General features: G+C 45.0%; 1 pseudogene; it reads left to right on the forward strand.

Moving 5' to 3' along the window:
* Positions 1-409: 409 nt before the first annotated feature.
* On the forward strand, positions 410-23425 carry LOC135527195 (eIF-2-alpha kinase GCN2-like; annotated as a pseudogene).
* The last annotated feature ends 272 nt before the right edge of the window (positions 23426-23697 follow it).

The following is a 23697-nucleotide window of genomic DNA, read 5'->3' on the forward strand; positions in this document are numbered from 1 at the left end:
GAATACTTTCTGAAGGCACTGTAGCTGTATGCCGCCTGAGGCAAATGCCCTGACAATAGCCTCTAATACTGCCCAATGCTGGCCAAATGCTCTGTCTAAACATAAATATGCCTTGCTCATGATTTGGAAACCTTTGGAACTTTTTAACTTTCATATAAGCGTTTTTCAAATACAGAAGATAAACTTACTGTACGCAGTTTAGCAAAGTTACTCCCGACTGTATTTTGAAAAACGCGATCCAGACGGAAATGTTAAATGGAATGGCCCAATGGAAATGCGAGCAGCAAGGTGGGAGGATGTGGCATGGCCTAGGCTGTGTGAAAACAAAGCCGGATGCAACTTTGCTAAACAGCGTAAGTGTAAGTGTCTCTTATGGTTTCCAAAAACATATTGCAAGTGAAGATTAGCAATGTTTCTAAGCGTTAAAACAGAGCGTCGGGACATGGAGCCAGCTGTGGTCCATGCCTTCAGGTGCGAACCCAATAGGGGGACATGCTGTAAGCCCCCTTGTTACCTTGTTCTGGAGAGCTAGGCACAAATGTACAGTCAACGTGTCTTTTGGTTTGGTACCATCGCCTGACAATCCTTTTTTAAGCAAAATGTTATAGATGCATAGCAATAATTCATGTTTGTTGTTTGCTTGGGCGACAGACCTCCAGAGTTTGAGCTGAAGAATGCCAAAGGTCTCTCCAATGACAACCTCCAGAGCCTCCAGACACAGCTCACTAAACTGGCTGCAGAGCGACGTGGGGAGGTGAGATGGACATATACAGGCAGACAGAAGGATGCCTACAGACAAATCCACTCTGAACCAAACATGTAGATCTGAATAGTTTATCTACTCGTAGTTAGGAGTAGATGACCCATGAAATCCTGTGCCATTTTGCATTGGCCCCATCTCTGTGACATAAAATATTTTGTTGTCCCATCATCACCCCTCTCTTCCCCCAGGTGATAATCTATGAGCTGGCTGACCATGTCCAGGGGTTCCTGAGTGAACACAACAAGCCTCCGTCCAGCTTCTTTCATGAGGCTGAAGCAGGAGAGGCTCGCCCTGGAGGAGCAGGAGAAACTGGACCAACGCCGCAGGCAGGAAGAGCAGACGGTGAGGATGCATGCTTATTATACACACACACACTTACTGTCCTCCTCACTGTACCTCTCAACTCATTCTTGTCTAAAGCAATTTGAGATTATGGCTGAAATCCAAAGGAGAGAGGAGGAGAAACGAGAGGAGAAAGGGAAAAAAGACATTGTCAAACAGGTGCCTTCATAATCTTCAAATGTGTACATTTTGCCAACTCGTGCTGTTTTAGTAGATAAGCAATTCTTATTACTCCTCTGGAAAATTGATTGGAATTATAAACTATATGTTTTTAGGCTAATGATAATCAATTAATATATTATTTAAAACCATGTTCCATTAGACCTGAAATGCACCTTTAAGAAAAAAATGCAAAACAGCCTGAAATAAATGTTTGATTTAACCATATTCTGGCTTTGTGACTGCCCAGGAGCGCCTTGAGAGTATGGACCAGCCTGCTGTAGACAGTTATGTATTGGGCAGCTCATCTTATTCCCCTGGGCCTCCACTTGAGCAGACTGAGCCCAGAAGAGGGACCAACCCCCGGAGACTGACCAACACCCGCACAGCCACTTGTAAATATTATTTAGCTCTGTGCCTGAACTTAGCTAACACCGCATGCTGTTTTTGTTGTAACCAGACGGGACACATACAGCGAGGATAGCCCACGCTCACAGGAAGTGCTTTACTTCAGGAACAGTACCCTTGGGGATCTCATGGTGCATAGAGGAAAGTGCCTCGGTAAGAGCTTAAAATTCCCTGTAAATCTCATTATGGTCTGCGTTGTAGTTTACTGTACTGTCAGTGTTGAGTTGTGTGCCTCAATATGCTATGTGTCTGTCTCTCTGGCAGGGGAGAGTGTGAGGCTTGGCCGTAATGTTTATAATGCTTTCGACGCGGCCAACGGAGAGTTTGCCATAGTATACGAGTGGATCCTACGCTGGAACAAGAAGATTGGCAAGTTCTTCACCAGTGAGGAAAAGGGGACGATTGACAATTGTAAAAAGCAGGTGAGTAATTCCTAGCTTAGATCCTGCCATCAGATGTAGTACTAATAGATAGGCTTACACACTAAGCAGTACCATCTGCCTATTTCTTTATAGATCCACGGTGCTGCGAGTGAGCTGAACTCCCTGCTGAAGCTGAAACACCATAACCTGGTGCACTACCAGGCCCTGAGCTCCAGTGAGAGGGATGACTGCCTGGTGGTGAACCTGCTGGTAGAGCATGTGGGGATCAGCAGCAGTCTGAGCCAGAGCCTGGCCAGCCAGACCGCCATCACCCTGGAGCACCTTCGCCTGTTTACCACCCAGCTCCTGGCTGCCCTCAACTACCTCCAACTCTGTTGTCCACAAACAGCTGGGCGCCTCCAGCGTGCTGCTGGGCCACCTGGGCAACGTGTGACTCACAGACTACAGCCTCTCCAAGAGACTGGGTGACCTCTGCAAGGAGGACATCTTTCAGCAGGCCCGCGTGCGCTTCTGTGAGGACACCCTGCCCACCAAGGCTGGGAAGAAAGGGGACATGTGGAGCCTGGGGCTGATGCTGCTGGCACTTAGCCAAAGTGAGGAGGTCAGCTAGATGGTTAGCTAGATGATTTAGGGAACTTCTCCGCTTTTCTATTCAGTTGATGAAAACTATACACAGTGAACACACAGGTTAATTTCGATGTATTTAACCTTCCTGTACCTTTTTGACATATTGTCATTCCACCATGGACTGTGTGTTAATCAGGGCTTGGCTGTCAGAGCTCGTCCTCTGTATTTGGGTGCCAATCTTAATGTACTGCTGTGTGGATGCAGAGTAACACAATGTGGACCAGAGGATTAGATGTTGATGGGCCACTCCAGGAATGTCAGCTCTGTTCTTTTGGAAGTCTCCATGCTAAATGCACCATTCTCTGTTCTGTGTGGTAGGTGTGTGTGTCTGAATGATGCTGACCGCTGGAACACCCAGCAGCTGTTGGACCACCCCTTCCTCAACCCTCCAACTCCGAAGACCCCTCCACAGTGCCAGGACGCTAGTCCAGAAGGTGACAACTGTGTTCAGATCAGGGCCACTAGATATTTTCAGTCTCCAAGACTATAATGTTGTGAAAAAATGGTTGCCTTTTTTTAAGAGGCTTGATTCACTACAGTGGGGCAAAAAAAGTATTTAGTCAGCCACCAATTGTGCAAGTTATCCCACTTAAAAAAAGATGAGAGAGGCCTGTAATTTTCATCATAGGTACACTATGACAGACAAAATGAGAAAAAAAAATCCGGAACATCACATTGTAGGAGTTTTAATGAATTTATTTGCAAATTATGGTGGAAAATAAGTATTTGGTCACCTACAAACAATAAATATTTCTGGCTCTCACAGACCTGTAACTTCTTCTTTAAGAGGCTCCTCTGTCCTCCACTCGTTACCTGTATTAATGGCACCTGTTTGAACTTGTTATCAGTATAAAAGACACCTGTCCACAACCTCAAACAGTCACACTCCAAACTCCACTATGGCCAAGACCCAAGAGCTGTCAAAGGACACCAGAAACACAATTGTAGACCTGCACCAGGCTGGGAAGACTGAATCTGCAATAGGTAAGCAGCTTGGTTTGAAGAAATCAACTGTGGGAGTAATTATTAGGTAATGGAAGACATACAAGACCACTGATAATCTCCCCAGATCCAACCTCACTGAGCTCGAGCTGTTTTGCAAGGAGGAATGGGAAAAAATGTCAGTCTCTCGATGTGCAAAACTGATAGAGACATACCCCAAGCGACTTACAGCTGTAATCGCAGCAAAAGGTGGCGCTACAAAGTATTAACTTAAAGGGGCTGAATAATTTTGCACGCCCAATTTTTCAGTTTTAGATTTGTTAAAAAAGTTTGAAATATCCAATAAATGTCGTTCCACTTCATGATTGTGTCCCACTTCTTGTTGATTCTTCACAAAAATATACAGTTTTATATCTTTATGTTTGAAGCCTGAAATGTGGCAAAAGGTCGCAAAGTTCAAGGGGGCCGAATACTTTCGTAAGGCACTGTAAATTCATAAAAAATCCTACAATGTGATTTTCCGGATTTTTTTTCCTCATTTTGTCTGTCATAATTGAAGTGTACCTATGATGAAAATTACAGGCCTCTCTCATATTTTTAAGTGGGAGAACTTGCACAATTGGTGGCTGACTAAATACTTTTTTGCCCCACTGTATGTAGAATCCTAATGGCTGTATTCTGTCCTCTCCCAGACATTGGTGATGACTTTGCGTCGTCGGTCATCCCTCACAGTCACATCCTCAATACTCCGTTCAGCACTGGGCTACAGAGGCAGATCTCACGCTACTTCAACGAGTTTGAGGAGTTACAGTTGCTGGGGAAAGGAGCTTTTGGTGCCGTTATCAAGGTAACCCGTGTTTTAATATAGCATAGCTGACAGTAGCATTCCTAGCCTTTCCCTTTCATTAAGTCCATGGTTATTGTTCACATATTGTTTGTCTCCTGACCCATCTTTTTGTCTCTTTCCATCCTCTCGTTATGTGCAGGTCCAGAACAAGCTGGATGGATGTTACTATGCTGTGAAGCGTATCCAGGTGAACCCGGCCAGTAAGCAGTTCCGTAGGATCAAAGGTGAGGTGACGCTGCTGTCACGCCTCAACCATGAGAACATTGTCCGCTACTACAGCGCCTGGATCGAGAGGCATGAGACCCCCTCCACGGGGATACTGAGCTCAGACAGCACAAAGCCCCGGCGCACAGCGGAGAAACTGCCTCAGGTCCGAGCCCCATCTCTGGGCCCCAACGAGCTGGGAATCGGCATGCTTGACAACGTGGAGGGTAACGCCCCACCCTCTGCCCCGGCGAGTTCGGTGAAGTGGAGCACCTCCATTGAGAGGTCATCTAGCGCCAAGTGGTCACGAGTCCAGCGACGAGGATGATGATGTTTTCTGTGCCTCGTTCCTGTGAGTTCTCCTAAGGCATTAGAACTATTGGAGTGTGCTGTACAAAATAGTCTTGACGGTATAGTAGCATCTATCGGAGGTTCGTTTCATGTTGTATATGCTCTGTGAACTTGATATATGGAAAGAACTAAAATGATTTACTTTTAGTATTTGGTTTGTTTGCGTCTAGCCCTTCAAACAGTGACTCAGAGAGTGACATAATTGTTGACAATGGAGATGGCAGCATATCCCAGGTTAGTGTTTATGTGACCTGATTCAGAATCATAGGCATTTGAAGTTTAGCCATATAAAAACCACTATGTATGGAGAAAGGCAAGATCCATGATTGGCTGAGATAATGAATGGAGACGATAGAGATATTACTTCTGAGAGGACAATGCCATACTGACATGTGCTTTTACATGTGAATTCTTAAAGAAATGGGTGGGGCTAAGGCATAAGAGATTGTGAACGATGCTTAATAGGGGCGTAAACAAAGAAGAGCTCTCTAGAAAGCGTGAAAATCGTTCAAGGGCATTATTCTCCTACTTTTCTCCAAAGTGGGATAACAAGTTACTCAGATTTCAAAGAAGCATAACTTTCCCATGTTTCCCCCCGACTACATGATATACCATTTTGGAGCTCTGAGTGTACTTGTGTAAAAAAAAAAAAGCCAATCTTGAAAAGTTGACAAAAGCTCACCTTGAATTCAGTCACATATATTATCACCAAATTGTGTGTTACTTTCATCAACTGAATCAATGTAACCACCATCCCTCAGGACGAGCCAAGCAATAGAATGGGTGGTGACACGATAGAGAGCAAAGACTCTCTTTATCTTAACATCCAGGTAAAGCTCCGTTCACTAGCACTCAACTAATACCCCACTAGAGGACACTGTTCTATGTCTAATATCTAACCTGTGTTCTCTCCTCCCTCCAGATGGATTACTGTGAAAAAAGCACTTTACGAGACACCATTGACCAGGGCCTCCATCAGGACAACAGTCACCTATGGAGGTTCTTCAGGGAGATCCTGGATGGCCTGGCTTACATCCACCAACAGGTGTGTCTGTGAACCCTCCATAATTAGTGTCCTCCTCAGAGTGTACTGCAGGGTTCAATGTCTGCTTTAGGGTGTGGAACAGAGATGTAACGTTAAAGAGCCGAGACTTTGAGGAGAGAGGTGGGACTGTCCTGTCACATTCGGTTAGGGAGGAGGGAGTCCAGGACAGTCACTGCTTGTGATTCTACTGTTCCACTCAAAGTATCTGCTAATTCTTCAGATCCCAATGTCAAAGGTTTTTCTAGGTTCATAGTGGGAATTGAAGTGGGATATCATTTGTCCTGTAGGAATTGATGATGACTCATTCTCCACCTTTGCAAAATTGTATCTATGGGAATTTAGAATTTATTCAGTGTTTTTTGAAATGTGTTTGCTGCAAAATTGTTTTAAAGGACCCTCTTCTCTTTTTCTCACACACTCAAATGTTTTGGTATGCATGTTCCTTCCTTCCAAGCTGTCAAAGCACGGCTTAGAACAACAATGATGGCATGCATGTGACATGCTTTCAGCAATGGTTCCAATTAGACTAATTGATCACCTCCATCCTTCCAACAGGGGATGATTCATCGAGACCTCAAGCCTGTCAACATTTTCTTGGACGCTCAGGACCATGTGAAAATTGGAGACTTTGGCCTGGCAACAGACCATCCTGCTAGTGTGGTATGCCTTAATGTCCTCGGGTTCCGCTGTCTCCTGGTGATGGAGATTCATTAACTGATACCTTGAAGTCTCTAAAGCCGTGTTCCCAAGTAGAACGGGTTGAGTCTCAAGTTCTGTCCAAGTCGTGCATTATAAGCGCAAGTCGAGTAGTTTTTAAGTCAGCTAAAAAATAATCTATACATGCAATGATTTGTTCAATTACAAATCTTTGTCTGTTTATTGAGGCTACCAGACAGCCCTTTTCATTGTCTATAACACATTTAGATTATGTAATAATGTTAATAACAAATTCCAAAGGCAAGCTTCATCAGTCATTTATTATTTTCAAGCAATTTTGACATACCAGAAGACCACTAAGGCCTATGCTACAAATGTAACTTCTCATTATAGCCATAAACACGGATGCATTTTCAAAATGCAAGATACAGAAATAAACTTTTTCGGCCTGCATTTGTAGTTGTCATTTCCAATGCTCATTGCCAACTGAACTGGGTAAGCCCTTTTCTTCCTCACAAATACCATAATTAATTCACCAAAATATGTTATCATCCCATAATGCAATGTTACAGCTATCTTTAGACATATAGCCAGCCAGTAGCCACCCAAACTAGGCCTATAGTAAATGATCAATTAAATAATATAGGCCTACATAAACAAGTGCTTTCTGGTCCATAATCTCTGGATATGCAAGCCTACCTTTGTGCCAATGCTGATGACTTGTCATTGGTCAACAATCAAGGCAATTTCAAGTCATCAGTCACAAGTCTTAATCTAACCATGATGGTGTTTCCGACCCCAGTGCAGCTCAGTGTAAACAAGCAAAACTGTAGGGTCGGAATCTTCTGGCAAAAGTGGAATGTTGACGCTTTAAAAAAGTTTGAGTATTTATTTTTGTTCTGTGTTTGCCAAATAACTCAAGAATGAACACAGAACTGACTTTGTAGAAATCGTCTCTTCCCTACAGGCCGCAGCAAGTATATTGGATATTGAGGAGAGTGGCTCTGTTCTGATTCTCAAACCGGACCAAACAGGTACTGAGAAACAAAATCCATCCTTATCTAACAAGCTTATAAAGTGTCTCAGGGTCTGTGACTGTATATTTGCAAAATTGATTATGTATCTTTTATTTCTGAACAGGGAATATGACTGGTATGGTTGGTACTGCCCTATATGTCAGCCCAGAGGTGCAAGGAAATACCAACGCCACTTACAACCAGGCAAGAAATATGAATGGAACACACACCAACGTCAATTCAGAAGAATAAAATAAAGATTTTAAGAAACTGTCTCAGAACAATCATTCATCCAAAAATGTAATCTCAAAAGTAGTCGAGGAATTATAAAATCTTGTAATGAATTAAGGGCCTTGACTCCTGGGTGGAGCATAGACTAGTGTCCTCTATCTGTTTAGAGGTAGTTCAAGGTTTTCCAACACTGTTACTGTATCCTCACTAGGAAATATATAATTCAGGATTGATTGTATATACCAGATGTAAAGGGAAGAGGGCTCATCCTGTGATCTGTGTTTCTCCTTAGAAAGTGGATCTGTTTAGCTTGGGTATTATCCTGTTTGAGATGTCCTACAGACCCATGACCACCGGCTCCGAACGAATCTCAGTCCTGAGCCAGCTGCGCATGGTCAGTCTGTCCAGCACAGAGAACACAGACTGGGGCGGGGGGGCCACGGGAAGTGTCTCACTCCTTCATCACTGTCCCATTACTCTGTCATTCCACTCTGTAGGAAGACATCAACTTCCCTGAAGATTTCCCTGAGTATAAGAGTGGAAGGCAGGTGAGGAAGGACGTATTAAATTCATGTTACACAAGTTATACTCTTAGTTTCACACAACTTCAGGGAGCTATGTAGAAGTAGTAGTTCACTTTATAGTCCCACAATGGGAAGTTGTTAACGAAACCAAACTGAGTGACATTACACAGTATAGGCAGTTTGACTTTGATAGACTGATCCCTAGCCCTGTGTCTTATCTCAGATTAAGGTTATTGTCTGGCTGCTGAACCATGACCCGGCCCTGCGTCCCACGGCCCAGGAGCTCCTGAAGAGTGATCTGCTGCCCCCGCCCCAGATGGAGGAGTCGGAGCTCCACGAGGTCCTGCAGCACACCATGGCTAACGTCAATGGCAAGGCCTACCGCACCATGGTCAACCAGCTGTTCTCCCAGATCACCTCCCCCGTCATGGACTACACCTACGATATCGACCTCCACAAGGTACCAGGCCTACTGCTCCGGGCAAGGTACCAGGCCTACCCACTGACGCAGTGGAGCAGACCCTCAAACCTGGCCTAGCGGACTACCACACAAACACAACCCAAAGCCAACCAGACATGAACACTTGGGCATCACTGTCCTCTCTACCACGTCATAGCATCTCAAACTATTGTTTGTGACAGACCGGTATTGAAGAAATTGTTGAACGCAGAATAGAGTGGTCCAATAGTCCAAAGTAGGAAGAGCTACCCATCTCCTCCTGTAGGTGTCACTGTAGACACAGTAATGATGTTGCTTCTGTGATCATACAGATCTGTCATCTGGTTCACATAATGGCGGGACTGTTTGAGCTTTCATCGATGCCTTTTGATTCCTAACAGACTGCGTTTTGTTTTGCTGCAGGGCAACTTTAATTTCAACAGTGCCAGATTGCAACCGTATGTGTACGAAACAATCACCAGGATCTTCAAGAAACATGGTGAGTCCAGATTCAGACTCTTATTTTAAGAGCTGAAGTTGTTTACTCTCTTGGACAAATGACTTGACCCATTCCACTTTAAAGTTGCTGCTATGAAGACCTCACTGGGGCCTTGACTTGAACATCTGTTCATATAAAGTACCAGTCAAAAGTTTTAGAACACCTACTCATTCAAGGGTTTTTCTTTATTTTTTACTATTTTCGACATTGTAGAATAATAGTGAAGACATCAAAACTATGAAATAACACATATGTAATTATGTAGTAACCAAAAAAGTGTTAAACAAATCCAAATATATTTTAGATTCTTCAAAGTAGCCAACCACTGCATGGATGACAGCTTTGCACACGATGAACCCCAGTTTCAACTGTACTGGGCAGATGGCAGACTGCATGAATGGCGTTGTGTGGGCGAGAGGTTTGCTGATTCCAGTGTTGTGAACAGAGAACCCCACCACCACCATGGGGCAATGTTATGGGAAGGCATAAGCTACGGGCAACGAACACAATTGCATTTTATCAAGGGCAATTTGAATGCACAGCGTCGCCGTGAAGAGATCCTGAGGCCCATTGCCATACCATTCATCCGCCGCCATCACCTCATGTTTCAGCATGATGATGCACAGCCCCATGTCGCAAGGATCTGGACACAATTCCTGGAAGCTGAAAATGTCCTAGTTCTTCCATGGCCTGCATACTCACCTGACATGTCACCTATTGAGCATGTTTGGGATGCTCCTGTCAATATCCAGAAACTTCACACAGCCATTAAAGAGCGGGACAGCATTCCACAGACCACAATCAACAGCCCGATCAAGTCTATACAAAGGAGATGTCATGCTGCATGAGGCAAATGGTGGTCACACCAGATACTGACTGGTTTTCTGATCCACGCCCTACCTTTTTAAAGTATCTGTGACCAACAGATGCATATCTGTATTCCCAGTCATGTGAAATCCACAGATTAGGGCTTAATGGATATATTTCAACTGACTGATTTCCTTACAAACTGTAAATGATATAATAATTTATAATTAGTTCAGTGTATGCTGAACTTATTATCATACATTTACATTAGTGTCTCTGTGGCTGTCTTTCCAGGGGCTGTGCGTCTCCAGACCCCCTGCTCCTCCCCAGGAACAGGAAGCTGTATGAAGGCAGTGAGCCTTCTTGCTTGATGGACCACAGTGGCATGCTGGTCACCTTGCCCTACGACCTCCGGGTGAGCATCAGGAAGCAGGAAGTACTACACGCTCCGTTAACTAGCCCTCAGTGATCCCAGCACTCAGTGGACTAGGGCTAGAACAACCCTGGGACAACCCTGGGACTAACTGTGTTTCCACAGTGATTTATTGTCGTCTTGCATGCACTGTTTACTTATTCTCTTTTGTATCCATTCCAGATTGCATTCGCAAGATTTGTGGCCAGAAATAATATTACCCATTTCAAGAGGTAAATCTCATAGTCAATCACTGAATACTTGAATCTATCCATTTCATATGCATGTTCAGTCTTTGATAAACCTCAATGTTATCCTGTGTGTGTGTGTGTGTGTGTGTGTGTGTGTGGAGCATTGAGCGTGTTTATATCCATTGTAATGTAATCGTGTGTGTAGGTACAGCATCGAGCGTGTTTATATCCATTGTAATGTAATCGTGTGTGTAGGTACAGCATCGAGCGTGTTTATATCCATTGTAATGTAATGGTGTGAGTGTGCAGGTGGAGCATTGAGCGTGTTTATGTCCATTGTAATGGTGTGAGTGTGTGTAGGTACAGCATTGAGCGTGTTTATGTCCATTGTAATGGTGTGAGTGTGTGTGTAGGTACAGCATCGAGCGTGTTTATGTCCATTGTAATGTAATGGTGTGAGTGTGTGTGTGTAGGTACAGCATCGAGCGTGTTTATGTCCATTGTAATGTAATGGTGTGCAGGTGGAGCATTGAGCGTGTGTTCTGGCCCAGAAAGCTGGACAGGGCCCACCCCAGGGAGCTGCTGGAGTGTTCCTTTGACGTCATTGTCCCCATCACTAATAGCCTGCTGCCTGACGCTGAGACCATTTTCACCATCTCAGAGATTATCCAGGAGTTCAGTGTCCTGCAGGTACCACACTGTTACCACTCCGTCGAGTAATTCCTTGTACCATGTTACTACCCCTGTCAGTCTAGCTAAAGTCACAGACCATATTGTCCTTTACAGTACACTCCCTGTCTCGCCTCAGGCCCAGACACTACTGTCCTGTCTCTGTCTAGCTCTGGTCACAGACCTGTTCACTCCCTGGGTTCTAGACAGTGCAGGAGGCCCAGTTCACCCAGCACAAACCCATTCCAACCCAGGCCTGCTTTGCTCTGCTAAAAGACCAGCATGCCTCCAGGACCCCTCTGAAAGGGTCTACCTCTTTCTGTGTGAAAGCTTTTAAGAATGTATGTCACTCTGGACGAGAGGGCAGCTGAGCAGTCCTACAGTAGTGCTTTAGGGATGAGGTTGGACTGTAATTGTGCACAGTTGTAATTGTGTTTTGATGATGCTGGAGAGGAACTACCAACCTCTCTACCAGGAGAGAAGCTGCTGGGTGGTGTAATGGTGTGTTGTTGGATGTAGGGTTAGGAGAGGAACTACCACATCTACCTGAACCACACCAGCCTGCTGAAGGCCGTCCTGCTACACAGCGGCATCCCCGAGGACAAACTGAGCCACGCATCCAGCATCCTCTGTGACGCCATGGTTAGTACTACGCACACGGCGCTCATGTGCAAGTTAAACACACACCATGCATGCGCACATTGTGTGGTGTATATGTTTTGTCTGTTACATCTTTGTTCTACAACTGTAACTCTAACATGGTATCCTCTCTCTGTTCATAGAGTGAAAAGCTGACCAGGAGAGAGGTGGAGGCCAAGTTCTGTAACCTGTCCCTGTCCAACAACAGTGGAAGTACCTCCTGTCGTCTCTGGCCTCTGGTGCTTACGACCGGTCTGGTGAATTCATCAGTGTCTCGACTTTTCTCTGCTCAGGGTCCGCCTTTCTTGAACATTGCCTTGCTCTCAACCACAGAATGTCTTTTCTGTGTCTGATGTTTTCTGTCTCTTCCTGTCAGTTGCAGACTCTGTATAAATACATAGAGCAGAAAGGAGACCTGCAGGACCTGGTCCCCCTCATCACCTCTCTGACCAAACAGAAGACTGCAGTCACCCAGTTTACAAAGTAGGGCCTTAAAGACCTGGAGGAACTCACTGGCCTGCTCAGGAGCCTGGGAGTCAAGCTACAGGTAGATCTCCCACTTCCTAACTCTTACTCAGTCTGGTGTATAAAGAAAATGGCATTGCGTGTGTTTTCCTGTGGATTTCTAGATTGATTGATTCTCATACTTGTGTGTCTTGTAGGTGGTGGTAAATCTGGGTCTGGTTTATAAGGTGCAACACCATTGTGGGGTCATCTTCCAGTTTGTGGCCTTCATCAAGAAACGCAGACGCGCAGCGCCAGACATCATGGCTGCAGGAGGGAGATACGACCACCTGGTAATGTCCCCATCTTACCACCCTCCTGCTCAGGTCCTTGGAGGTGTTGAACTATCAGGGTTTAGTCCTTATCAGGGTACTCTTCCTGTAGATCCTTGAGTTCCGTGGCCCAGCGTCCTCTGCTCCTGTCCCTTCGGCAGTAGGGGCCAGTTTGGCTCTGGACAAAGTCTGTGCTGCCCTGGCCAGCATGGAAGAGCCGGTGAGTACTACTAACTATTTATCAGTGTTAATGACCCAAAGATACAGGTCATATTTGATGATGGCTTATTACTTTGAGCCTCCATTAAAGTTCATGTCCATTATTATCCAGCCTCTAAAATGTTGCTGTTTGGGAAAGGCTCACATTTTTCTATACTGTACAATGACAGTTGATGGGTCTAACCCCTCTGTAATTAACTCAGAATGTGTGTGGAACTCTGTCTTTGTGTGAGCAGGTTTGAACCTAACTCTCTGTGTGTGTGTGTGTGTGTGTGTGTGTGTGTGTGTGTGTGAGCAGGTTTTAACCTAACTCTCTCTGTGTGTGTTAGGTTAAAACCTGCTCACACACTAACTCTCTCTGTGTGTGTTAGGTTAAAACCTGCTCACACACTAACTCTCTCTCTCTCCCTCTCTCTGTGTGCGTGTGTGTGAGCAGGTTTTAACCTAACTCTCTGCGTCTCTTAACCCTCTATCAGTTCGTGTGTCGTGCTGGTGGTACCAGTAGGCCACATCTCCATGGGCCGAGCCATCAACTTGGTCCAGAAGCTGTGGACAGCAGGGGTTTCTACTGACATTGTCTATGACGTGTCACAGGTCAGTGATGAGCAGCCCGTAGCACCTTCTGCTGTGACAATAACTAACCAACAGGGGGCGACACCATTCTATTCTACCCCACATGGACAGGCAGACCAAACTGCCTGTGAAGTTATTTACCTTGACCGTATGTAAACTGTAAACACTCAGGGAAATGGGATCCTTTTTGAGTTTCCTTTCATATAAGTCTGTTAGAGTATCACATTTAAGAAACACGATGCCCAGTTGTTTCCTTGGCCGACTTTCATCATCTCTGTTACTGTAAAGACTTCTATAAGCAGTTTTATTTTCAGTTTGTAGGTGAAGTCTGTTGACCAACTCTAACCTGAGAAGTGTTGCTGTGTAGTTATCACCCTGGTGAATGTGACTGGTGTCGTGTCACTGTGCTGGGCCATCCCTCTCTCATTCTTCATGTTTACGTGACGGCCTGATCTCAGGCCAGGATGTGTCTGTATGTCTCCCTCTGGCAGAGCGTGCAGCCGACTGCTCTGCTTCCCCTGCCCTCTTACGTTCACCCTTTCTCACTCCCTCTTACCCTCTAGTATCCTCCCTCTCTACTTTTTCATTTGCTCTCTTGTTGTCCCATCACAAACTCTATAACATCACTGATTGCTCAACTTCATCCCCCTGACCTCCCAGCCGTAATTCAAAACTTAGCTTTGTCTGAGCTCACACAGCTCTGCAGGAGAGAGACAGCATGTCGGTCCAACACATCAGAGTTGTAAAGGCCTTCCTCATGGTCTAATGTTAACCCCTTTCACATGCACTGCTTTTACTGGTCAAATGTCCAGCTCATTTATCGTCTGGAGATGGTTCCACTTTATTTTTGTTGGGTCTTGTTTCACGTTTTGTCACGTGCACAAGTACAGTGAAATAAATGCCTTTCTAGCTTTTACTAGACAAATCTGGTCAACCCTTTCCACATGCGGTCACCTGGGAGGCATATGGCAGAAAGCTGGTTGGCCCTCTCTGTCTGTCTCAGTGATAGAGCCGCTGTGAGGAAGCTGGTGGGGGAGCGAGACTGCTGGAGAGCAGAGCAGAGGTGATATACAGCACAGAGATTGTTCCTCAGTAGTCTACTGTTCTGGTCTGATCCAGCTCTGCCTGCCGGAGGAAACATGTCTGGCTGTATTTGATTAGGATAAATCCGCTCTGCTGCTCACACACAGCCACAGGTGACTGCAATACCTGGACAGGCCCAGGTTTGGGCACTGGGCAGAGCAGCTCTCCGTTCCAAGCAAAACTCCGCCTCTCCGGAGGAATTTGAGGCATAAGTGAAGCATTTCACCAGCACACATTTAATTATCCAGACCGTACGCTGCCATGGCCCAGTGGTATCTCAGCCATCCCTGTTCTCTCTCTCCTATCCTTGCCACAGCACCCGCTCTGACATGTGTGAAATGGGGGAGTTTTTTTATTTTTATTATAACATTCCAATCCTGTTGTCCAAACGTACAGCACACACTCTCTGTTTTCACAGGAGCTGATGAGCCATAGGAGAGCCACTGAAATCTGCCTGAACCCAGCTTTTAATACACCCCTAAACCACCAGGACTGCTTCCAACTCGTACTCTTAGACATACAGCCCACCTTTTACTAAACACATCACATAAAACTACTTTTTCCATAATCCCACTGTCATCGTACATGAGAAACATGGGGCTGAGGTCGGGCTTATCCTCGAGTGGCGCAGCGGTCAGAGACACTGCATCTCCGTGCTAAAGGCATCACTAAAGACCCTGGTTCGGTTCGAGGCTGTATCACAACCGGCCGTGATTGGGAGTCCTGTAGGGCAGCGCACAATTGGCTCAGCATCGTTCGGGGTTAGGGTTTGGCTGGGGTAGGCCGTCATTGTAAATAAGAATTTGTTCTTAACTGACTTGCCAAGTTAAATAATACACTGTATTGTGCTGAAGGGGTCCACTTGCTCACTGTAACCACAACACCTATAGCAAGCACATGTTGTGTAATAACATGCAAGGCAGGTTCAAGTTCACCTAAACCATACATTTGGTTAATCCACATAGTAGCAGTTACTGTAAATCTTAGTCTGGGTCTAGAAATGGGTTGCAGGATCTGGAGCCCATTGTGATCTTCTTGGGAGCAGGATGTACTGTTTTTACACTTGGCTATTACAAAGTAGTGTTTTCCTTCTACAGCCATGTAGAGTAGGACCAATCAGAGGCGTCTAGAGTAGGACCAATCAGAGGCGTCTAGAGTAGGACCAATCAGAGGCGTCTAGAGTAGGACCGGTGTGGTTTCTGCATTACGATGCATTTACATGACACATTTACATTCTATGGCAGCCATGTTAGCTATCAATTAACATTACATGAGGAATATAAAAAAATACTATAAAACTGAATAATGCTCAGTCAACTAGTTCAAGCGAAAACAATCAAACACATAAAACCCACTGTGAATAACTCCACTGTTAGCAAATGACGGTAATTTGTCAGTAAACACTTTCCCCTCATCGGTGAATGAGACACACAGGAAATTAAAACCAACTGCTCTGGATGGTTGATGAAGAGCCCTGAAAGAGCCAGAGAAATGGGCTCTTGCTTTCTTCTATGTCATCTCCATTCATGAAAGAGAACATCCATCAAATCCAACATAGGCTCCTTGTTCTGAGCATCTAAATAAAACTAGGCAAGGAAAACCAAAAATGGAGAGGCTTTAGCCCAGTCTTTGAGCAGGGCTATAGGTAGCGAGGCTGATATTAGCCCAGTCCCCTGTACAGACAGCCTGCAGTGGAGCTTTAACGGTGCCTGTGTCCTGGCCCAGGGCTCTGGGTGTCACTCACAATGGAGAAACTCAGACAGCAGTCAGACAGACAGGACAAATCCTTACCCCAAATGAGCATTATGATGTATTTGACATTTTAGCAGAGTGACTTACAGTAGGGAGAGCATACATTTTGTGTATCCCCCCGTATTAGTCCCCCGTGGGAGTTGAACACACAACCCTGGCGATGCAAGGGCTTTCTCTACCAACTGAGCCACACGTTCTATGGCAGCCATGTACGCTCCCCATTTAACATTACATAGGGAATATTTAAACAATGCTATGTAACTGTAATTCTAGACTTAGTACAATATTCACATTTCTAAAAGTTGGCCTAACTCTCAGTATGGCTTTGGTGTTAGTGTTTCTTGTTCCCCTCTGTGTCTGACTGTGTCATTGTGTTCAGTCCCAGGAGACTATGCTGGAGCACTGTAGACAGGCTGGCATCACCTGCATGGCTCTAGTCTCAGACAAGGACGGGAACTACATCAAGGTAATTATAATGAAAATGGATTTATATAGCGCTTTTCCAGATGCTCAAAGCTCTTTACATAGTAACTGTTATTTACTATAACTGTATATGATTCTAAGTCCTGGCTGGAATGCAGCACTCTGATGCATTCTCTGGGCCAGCATCTGACTACGTAGTCTGAAATGTAATTTGCCTTTGTTGGCGACTTCTCCTACTTGTACAATAATTGGACTGCACCTGTGCTGTTAGCTTAGTGCATGTAAATGGTCTTGATATGAATTCCAAATGGTTTGACGTATACATTAGTTTGATATGAAAAATGAGAATTTAGAGTGAACGTTTTGTGTTGGAAGCAGGTCTGATTTTCCCCTCCCTGTCCCCCGTGTGTCCCCAGGTCAAGTCCTTTGAGAAGGAAAGGCAGTCAGAGAAGAGGATTCCAGAGTCTGACCTTGTGGATCACATTGTTCAGAAATGTCGGACCAAATTCTTTGAGGAGAGAAATATCCGGTGACAACGCGGTTTATTAACCCACGCACAAACTCTGTAATAGACTTTCAGTGTTGTTGGGGAAAGAGACTCATACAGCTGTTTTGTCTCTCCTCCAACAGGGAAACCTCTGAGACGGTCTCTCTTCAGAACACCAAGGGGTCACTCGTCAATGCCTCAGGTACGGTTGAACAGCCTTCTTCTCCACCCTGTATACAGGGATGACCCTCCATTACCATTGACTTGGTTCTGGGTTGGATTTCATACGAGCGTCTGCATGGTGTTAGAGCTGTGTTGAATGGATAATTAAAGGGTGATGGTAACTATGTGAGCTGCAAGGTGATTTAATGACGGTGTTACATTTCACACCACCTCTAGCTCACATGCACAGTATATGTGAACCTTAATGCAGTACAATGGCCGTATGAGTCTGGGTAACAATTATGGCTTCTCAGCCTACTGGTGTCTGGGTGATGGTGTGAGAAGGCTGACAGCTAAGTCAGAGAGGAGCTCAGCTCAGGCATATTCCCATGGTCTCATTAGTTTGTGTGTGTGTGTGTGTACGTGCTGCGACTTGACAGGATCGTCAGAGCAGCACGGGAGCAGCGCCTCCAGTAACATCAATGTGTTACTTATCTCACCAGAGAAGGTGTCCTCCAGCGCCAGACGGCGCTACGAGACCCAGGTCTGTCAATCAATCACGCCGGTCCCTCATACCTGTCCCGAAGTCGACTTTTTAACAGATTGAGCTCAGCCCAGTCACACAGGCGACCACGACACAACTCTCCCTGGCTGTGGTTCCCAGCTCTGTCTCACTTTAGCACGTCAAGGTCAGACAACACGACGGCTTTTACGCACGCGGCCAGCCCAGCTGTTAACGGCATTGGCTCACATGGAGCCCAACTGCATGTGAAGATGAAGTGGCCTTTGTTTCCCAGTTTCATTGGAAAAATGACTTTTTTTCACCCTCTTCTTTTCAGATTCAAACCAGATTGCATTATCTTGCTGGCAATTTACAGAACAAGAGCAATGACATCGAAGTTCTGGCTGCAAGTCATTTTCTGTTTCCCCCGCTTTACATCTTATCTGTTGAATCCATGTGTATAATAGTGAAATAAGGACAGAAGTTAGCTGATAGCTATAATAGCAAACATCGGCGTGCAGTGGGATTTAGAGTTTCCCTGGAGGTAGATGGCTACAAAGTGATTCCAGTTGCCGCAGAACAATAAACAGAAAACAAAAGGAGAGGGCAAGTCATTTGGAGCTAAATTGCTACCATATTTAGTTTATTTGTGGTTTTGGAGTAAATTTGAAAGGAGGTATTCACCGAGTAAATTATACAGCGTAGTATTTACTGATACGACATACTCCAAATACATTTGTCATTCCATATGTTTGTGTCTGGTTCCCATCAGAGTTAGAGGCTAGATGCTGGAGCGTGAGGTATTGAATTTGAAACATTACAGACATAATCGCCTTGATGCCGGTATGTATTTACTCAGAGCTAGAAGTCTGCCTCCAGATCACGTCATCAGTAATCCTACCTGCCTGTCATAGGTAATACCCCTAACTAAAGAGAAATGCAATTTTCTCAAAATATAATATAAAGGCATAGATGGAACATAAGCTGATGGTTCTATGATTTCCTGCGAGGGACCTTTACAGTAGTGCCCTTAGTGGTGGTGAGAGCACCAGGAATGAGCCAATGTTCTGCTCACAGACTAAATTGATACAGCACATTGTGAAAATGAACTTCATCACCTTTAGCTGAAGGAACTGAACCTTCTGTTTTTTGTTGCCACTGCGTCTTGATATTTATAGTTTATATTTGGTTGCTGTGGTTACAAACGAAACCAGGAACCCCTGGCTTTCATAAATAGAAAAAATACAAATGAGAATGTCAATTATATGGTGTTAAGAAACATGCTCTGAACACAAGCAGTGTTGCATAACTAAGCAAACACTCGCGCCAAATGAATGGTGGCCCTATACAGTTCCCCTCTCACACCACACATGTGGATTTGTGAGTGTCAGAGAAAACACTTTCACTGTATAAAACAAATTACAATACACAGTGTGTGTGCCCAGACTCACAGGAAATCATGCATCACACAGACTAATTACCCCACAGAGCAGTGAGGGCCTGGGACTCGCATATCTATCTTTTATACTTCCCACCATTTAACTGCAGATGGGGGAGTGAATGTACACACACAGTCTCCGACACAGTAACTACAGCCTACATAAACAGCCCTGCTTGTTTGATCGCAGCCACTATGTAGAATGTCTGATGGTTTCTCTCTCGCTCTCTCTTTCTGCCACTCTTCTCTCCAGTTTGATGAGCAGTTCAACATCAGCGTTAAACATCTGCTGTCACGTCTCCCCAAGCAGCGCCATCTCAGGTCCATCTGTGAGGAGATCCACTGCTTCAAAATCCTAAAGATACGTAGCTGTTTTTTTTCAGGCCCTGTGGGTTCCAGGGCAGGCAAACCCAGGCCAGCGAGAGTGAGAGCAGGGCAGTTGACCCCATGACCCCCTGTGCGCTCCCAGGTTCTGACTCAGGCCTTGACTTGCCTTTTTTTATTTAAAAAAATCATGAAACCTGAGGAAAATGGTTGAGAGCATTAAAGGCCCTTTAAAAACCAGACTTCCTTTTATGACCAGCAAACACCAGAAATCCCCAGCCCACACTCCAGGTCTCCAGCCCACACTCCGGGTCTCCAGCCCACACTCCGGGTCCCCAGCCCACACTCCGGGTCCCCAGCCCACACTCCGGGTCCCCAGCCCACACTCCCCCAGCCCCGGGTCCCTCCCCCAGCCCACACTCCGGGTCTCCAGCCCACACTCCGGGTCCCCAGCCCACACTCCGGGTCCCCAGCCCACACTCCGGGTCCCCAGCCCACACTCCGGGTCCCCAGCCCACACTCCGGGTCCCCAGCCCACACTCCGGGTCCCCAGCCCACTCCGTGTCCCCAGCCCACACTCCGGGTCCCCAGCCCACACTCCAGGTGTGGATGTCAGTCAACTCTTCAAACAGAGCAGATCAGAGATAATTACAGTCTATAAAACACCACCAACTCCTCAGATGATCAGATTTCCATTTGGGGTAAGGATTTGTCCTGTCTGTCTGACTGCTGTCTGAGTTTCTCCATTGTGAGTGACACCCAGAGCCCTGGGCCAGGTCACAGGCACCGTTAAAGCTCCACTGCAGGCTGTCTGTACAGGGGACTGGGCTAATATCAGCCTCGCTACCTATAGCCCTGCTCAAAGACTGGGCTAAAGCCTCTCCATTTTTTTCCCTGCCTAGTTTTATTTAGATGCTCAGAACAAGGAGCCTATGTTGGATTTGATGGATGTTCTCTTTCATGAATGGAGATGACATAGAAGAAAGCAAGAGCCCATTTCTCTGGCTCTTTCAGGGCTCTTCATCAACCAACCAGAGCAGTTGGTTTTAATCTCCTGTGTGTCTCATTCACCGATGAGGGGAAAGTGTTTACTGATAAATTACCGTCATTTGCTAACAATGGAGATATTCACAGTGGGTTTTATGTGTTTGTTTTCGCTTGAACTAGGTGACTGAGAGGGCCAGATTCAGTGCCTTGAGAAGGTATTCACACCCCTTGACTTATTCCACATTTTGTTGTGTTACAGCCTGAATTTAAAATGGATACAATTGAGATTTTTTTGTCACTGGCCTAACACAATTACCCCATAATGTCAAAGTGGACTTATGTTTTTCAACATTTTTACTAAAAAATGAAAAGCTGAAATGTCTTCAGTCAATAAGTATTCAACCTCTTTGTTATAGCAATCCTAAATAAGTTCAGGAGTACAAATTTGCTTAACAAGTCACAAGTTGCCACGGACTCACTCTGTGTGCAATAATAGTGTTTAACATGATTTTTGAATGACCACCTCATCTCTGTACCCCGCAATTAACTTTTTGTCCTGAATACAAAGTGTTATGTTTGGTGCAAGTCCAATACAACACATTACTGAGTACCACAGCCCATATTTTCAAGCATAGTGGTAGCTGCATCGTGTTATGGGTGTGTTTGTAATCGTTAAGGACTGAGCAGTTTTTCAGGATAAAAAAGAAATGGAATGGAGATTGTCAGAGACAAAATCCTAGAGGAAAACCTTGTTCAGTCTGCTTTCCACCAGACAGTGGAAGATGAATTCACCTTTCAGCAGGACAATAATTAAAATGTTTCACAATCCAGGTGGGGAGAGCTCTTTGAGACTTACCCAGAAAGATGTACAGCTGTAATCGCTGCCAACGGTGCTTCTACAAAGCATTCACTCGGGTGTTTGCAAAAATGTCTAAAACATGTTTTCACTTTGTCATTGTTTGGGTATTGTGTTTAGACGGGTGAGGGGGAGGGAAAAAATGTAATCAATTTTGAATTCAGGCTGTAACACAACAAAATGTGGAATACGTCAACGGGTAGGAATACTTTCTGAAGGCACTGAAAGTGGTCCAAAGGCCACAGTAGTAAACAGTTGCCTGGCTGCAACGTGCCTATACTACTCTGCCCATATGGCCTCGCAGTCATTGAGCAGCAGCTACAGCCACTCTTTCATTTACTTGAAAACAGACTCGTAACTCGCTGCCTGCCAGATCATCTGAAATACTCTGTGAAAGAATGAAAAGAAAGGGCCACTAATGATGGTGACAATGAAATAAGAATAGTCCAACTAGGCTGTTTTTCCACAATGAGCCGGCCAGTTAAAACTTACCAAACCAACTTTACCTGGTGTGGTAGGCTTTCACAAGATAGCAGTTATAGGTTATGTTGTTTGTCGTTGATGTCCATAGCAATTGTTATGCATTCCCTTTACATATGGAAACGTATACACAGAGAGTACAAAACATTAAGAATACCTTCCTCAGAGCAGCATCTATTCGTCGGGGCAAGGACTCTACATGGTGTCACAAGCGTTCCACAGGGATGCTGGCCCATGTTGAACACAATACTTCCCACAGTTGTCAAATTGGCTGGATGTCCTTTGGATGGTGGACCATTCTCGATGCACACTGTTGAGCGTGAGAAACCCAGCAGTGTTGCAGTTCTTGACACAAACTGGTGCACCTGGCACCTACTATCATACCCCGTTCAAAGTCACTTAAATCTTTTGTCTTGCCCATTCACCTTCTGAATGGTAAACATACACAATCCATGTCTCAAGGCTTACAAATCCTTCTTTAACCTGTCCACCTCCCCTTCATCGAGACTGATTTGAAGGGGATTTAACAGGTGACATCATCAATAAGGGATCATAGCTTTCACCTGGTCATTCTGCCATGGAAAGAGCAGGTGTTTATAATAGTTTGTATGCTCCGTGTACTTCAACATAGCCTGCTAATGGCCACTTGCAGTTGTTTGGACAAACATTGCGTTATTGAGAACTGGGCTTTGGGACTTTGGGACTTAATGAGTGTGTTGTCTTTGCAGGGCTGCTGTGGTGGTTTTGTACAGCTACAAGGACGATTACTACAAGATTCTTCTGTGAAACCAAAGATGTTACTGCTCAGGACAAGCTCCAAGCTGCTCCAAGCTGCTCCAAGCACAACAGGCTTCCTGTGGCGCTTTTCTATATAGAGAAACTGTATCTGTTTAGAAAGATGACTTTTTCCTTTTGAGACTGTGAACCTAAAGGCAAAAGTGAACTTTTAGTTTTAAATTGTGATCCAGTTACAATCAGCTCTGAACCTCACTGCATTTTGTGCTCCTCCCTACATCTAGAAGGCAAAAAAAATGGTTTCTAATCTTCTTACTTTACCTGCCTTAATGTGTAACGGTTAATGTACATTCTGAAGAGGAATGTTTTTTTGATTGCAGATAAAGTGTTGCTATATTTCCAAATAAATGGCCAATTCCATATTTTTAAAGTGACATGATGAATAATGGCATTAAATCTCATATTTTCCCTCAGTTTGTGGTTCTCTTTTGTGAGATTGCAGCAGTCTGCGGGAACAAATAATGTAGTCTTCAACAAAGCAGCTCCAACCATAGCTGAGGAACTTGATGAATAGCTATGGACTGTGGATATTCTATTACTGAGATATCTATGGGGTTTTCGACTGACTACTACAAATTTCCATTTTCCTGTTGAATGTGAACTCCGATGGTATGGAAAAACCATTATGCTGTAAGACACTAACCTTGGAAAGAAAGGCACCTCAAATAGATGATTGAGTTTTCAG

This window comes from Oncorhynchus masou, chromosome 32 (assembly GCF_036934945.1).
Source record: "Oncorhynchus masou masou isolate Uvic2021 chromosome 32, UVic_Omas_1.1, whole genome shotgun sequence".
NCBI lineage: Eukaryota > Metazoa > Chordata > Actinopteri > Salmoniformes > Salmonidae > Oncorhynchus > Oncorhynchus masou.